Raw genomic sequence first — 4,124 nt, 5'->3', positions numbered from 1 at the left:
CCAGCCACTCTGAGTCACTGTGAGTCAGAACCAACTCCACGGCACTTAACAACAACAACAACAAACCCCTCATGAATCCTGGTGTGGTGCTGTAGGATAAGCACTGGGCCACAAGAAGGTTTGAACTGCAAGGTCAATAGTTCAAATTCACCAACAACTCCTTGGAGGCTCTACACGGTGTCACTATGAGTCAGAATCAACTCTACGACACATACAACAACAACAAATTCCTCATGAGAAGCCCACTGTAGGATAAGCATTGGACTGCTAACTGAGGCTGGTGGTTCAAACCCACCAGCCTGTCCTCAGAAACTCTATACAGGGTTCCTATGAGTCTGAACCAACAGCACTTAACAACAACAATTCCTCCTGATGACATCTAAGATACTGTAATCATCCTCCCTTGATGTGATTATCCTATATGTTGTAAATCTCCACTTCTTTGACCTTAATGAAGCCAGATGCAATCTGCAGGTTAAGCTGTATGTTGAATCAATCTTGCTTGAGATATATAAGAGAGTAAACAGGCAAGCAGAGTTCAGAGGAATCTACTACCACTGAGAAAGAAGAGGCTTTGGACCTGGGGTCCCTGCCTTGTGAAGCATCTAGATTCCAGGGAAGGATTGATATCAAGACACATGGAAATCTCCAAGGAATGCTGAGACGACAGATTCTGAAACAAGACAAGGACCTTTCTCCAGAGCCGGCTCTCTCTAACTTCAGACATCTAACCTCCCAAACTGTGAGAGAATAAATCTCTGGTTGATACGCCCATACGCTTGCAGTATTTCTGTTATAACAACACTCAAGAAGGAAGAATTGGCATAAACGAAATGCAGAATAAGGTTGCTCCAAGGCACCATCCCACCACTTGTCTGTCAGTTTGTCCTATTGTGGTGGCTTGTGAGTTGCTGTGATTCTGGAAGCTATGCCACCAGTATTTCAAATACCAGCAGGATCAACCATGGTGGACAGGTTTCAGATGAGTTTCCAGATGAAGACAGACTAGGAAGAAGGAGAGACAGACTACTTCTGAGTATTTAGTCACTGAAAAGCTTATGAATAGCATATAACACTGTCAAATAGCACCAGAAAATTAAATATGGAAACATGATGAAGAACACCAGAATATTGTCAGATACAGTGCTGAAAAATGAGCCTCTCAGTTTGGAAGGCACTCAAAATGCGACTGGTGAAGAGCTGCCTCCTCAAAGTAGAGTTGACTTTGATGAAGCGAATGAAGTAAAGCCTTGGGGGCCTTCATTTGCCGATGGGGCACAACCCAAAATGAAGAGAAACAACTGTAAACATCCATTAATAATCAGAATATGGAATGTACACGGTATGTATCTAGGAAAATGAAATGGAACGCATTAGCATCAATAGCCTAGGCATTAGAGAACTGAAATGGACTGGTATTGGCCATTTTGAATCTGACAATCACATGGTTACTATGCCAGAAATGACATGTTGACGATAACTGGTATCACATTCATCATCAAAAAGAACATTTCAAGATCTGTCTTGAAGTATAATGTGATAGGATAATATCCATATACCTACAAGGAAGACCAGTTAACACCACTATTACTCAAATGTACACATCAACCACTAAAGCCAGTGATAATGAAATAAAATAATTCTACCAACTTCTTCAGCCTGAAATTGATCAAACATACAATCAAGATGTATTGATAATTACTGATGATTGGAATGCAAAGGCTGGAAACAAAGAGGAAGGATCAGTGGTTGGAAAATATGACCTTGGTGATAGAAATGATACTGGAGATTGCATCATAAAATTTTGTAAGACCAATGATTTCTTCATTGCAGATAACTATTTTAAACAACATAAAAGACAACTATACACATGGACCTCACTGGATGCAATACACAGAAATCAAATTGACTACATCTATGGAAAGAGACAGTGAAAAAGCTCCATATCATCAGACAAAACAAGGCCAGGGGCAGACTGTGGAACATATCATCAATTGCTCATATGCAAGTTCAGGCTGAAGCTGAAGAAAATTAAAACAAGCCCATGACAGCCAAAATATGACCTTGAACATATCCCATCTGAATTTAAAGATCATCTCAGGAACAGATTTGTTGTATTGGACAATAAAGACCAAGGACCACAAGGGTTGTGGGATGACATCAAAGACATCATATAAGAAGAAAGCAAAAGGTCATTAAGAAGACAAGAAAGAAGGAAAAGACCAAAATGGATGTCTGAAGAAACACTGAAACTTGTTCTCTAGCGTGGAGATGCTAAAACAAATAGAAGAAATGAGGAGGTACAAGAGCTGAACAGAAAATTTCAAAAAGCAACTTGAGAAGACAAAGTCAAACAATGAAATGTGCAAAGATTTGGAGTCAGAAAACCAAAAGGGAAGAGCACGCTCAGTATTTCTCAAGTTGAGGGAACTGAAGAAAAAAAATCCAAAAGCGTCTGCAAATGTACATTGACAGAGAACTACTAGAAGTGAAGTCAAGCTGGATTCAGACAAAAGTGTGGAACAAGGGATATAATTGCTGATGTCAGATGGATCTTGAAAGCAGAGAATGTTGACCTGTGCTTATTGGCTATGCAAAGGCCTTCAAATGTGTGGATCATGACAAGCTTTGGAAATCATTGCAGACAATGAGTATGCCAGAACACTTAATTATGCTCATGAGGAACTTGTACATGGACCAAGAGGCAGTTGTTCAAACAGAACAAGGGAACACTGCATGGTTTCAAGTTAGCAAAGGTGTGCGCCAGGGTTGTATTCTTTCACTATACTTATTCAATCTGTATGCTGAGCAAATAATCTAAGAAACTGGATTATATGATGAAAACTTGGCGTCGGGATTCGAGGAAGATTCATTAACAACCTGCGATATGCAGATAATACAACCTTGCTTACTAAAGTAAAGAGGACTTAAAATATTTATGAAGATCAAAGACCACAGCCTTCAGTATGGGTTGCACTTCAGTGTAAAGAAGACAAAAGTCCTCACCACTGGGACAGTAAACAACATCCTTATAAATGGAGAAAAGATTGAAATTGTCAAAGACTTCATTTTGCTCAGTTCAGACATCAACACTCACGGAAGCAGTCAAGAAATTAAGCAATGTGAGAGAACAAACAAGATGGCAGATCAGGTAGACATGCAGTGAGGAGCTCTGCTAGCAACAACACAGAATACTAGACCAAGCATGCTCAGGTGATGGTGCAGAACTCTGAACCACATATAAAGGAATATTTAGAAGGTTTGAAGGCTTATAGCTAGGGGAATTTGTAGCAGAGGCAAGAACTCCATTGCTTTCTAACTCAAGACACTCAGCTGCTCCTGGAGCCACCATCTTGGGAGAGATCAAGGGAGGGAAAGATCAGAGCAGCCATACATGCCTGACAGAACTGTGGAGATAAAGGAGGTGTGGACATTCTCTTTTTTAAAAATATGTTCATTGGTCTCTCATCTGTGCACCTCCATTCTGGTGACTAGAGGGGGTGCCTGAGTGAGTGGACACCCCACCCCCACTCCCACCCCCAGAGGTTTCCACTACACATACACACAGATCTCAAAATTTAAAGTAACAGTATCGACTTAAAATCAAACTGCAGTGCAAAACAGCCACAGCCAGCCCTGAACTGTTTCTCACTAGGAAAAAAGCATTAACTGGGATTGTGGAGCAGGACAGGCAGACTAAAAAGGAAATACACTGAAAATTAAATCCTGAGTAACATCCCAATGACCAACAGTGGCATCTTGAAATTTCTCAGGAAGAATGAAAAGGGATGCCCATCTCCTGATCACATCTACCTGGAGGCAATTAGAAAGCATAAAAAATACCAAAATACACACCTAACTAAGTATTAAGGCCACAGATAACTTCTGAATATGCCCAAAAAACAGAAACATATGACCATATCAACACATGTCCAGAAACACGATAAAGTGACTGAGGCAAATGAGCTGGAAGTAGACCTACACTCCATACTGGAAGATGGACAGGCTTTGGAAATGCCTGAGAAGGAATTCAGGAAAATGATTATAAAATGTATCAAAACACTATACAATGGAGTTGGGAAAAATAAGGAAGAAGTCAGGAAAGTGCTACAGAAACAATCAAA

The sequence above is a fragment of the Chrysochloris asiatica genome, unplaced genomic scaffold (assembly GCF_000296735.1).
Source record: "Chrysochloris asiatica unplaced genomic scaffold, ChrAsi1.0 scaffold00025, whole genome shotgun sequence".
NCBI lineage: Eukaryota > Metazoa > Chordata > Mammalia > Afrosoricida > Chrysochloridae > Chrysochloris > Chrysochloris asiatica.
This window is presented reverse-complemented; position numbering follows the sequence as displayed.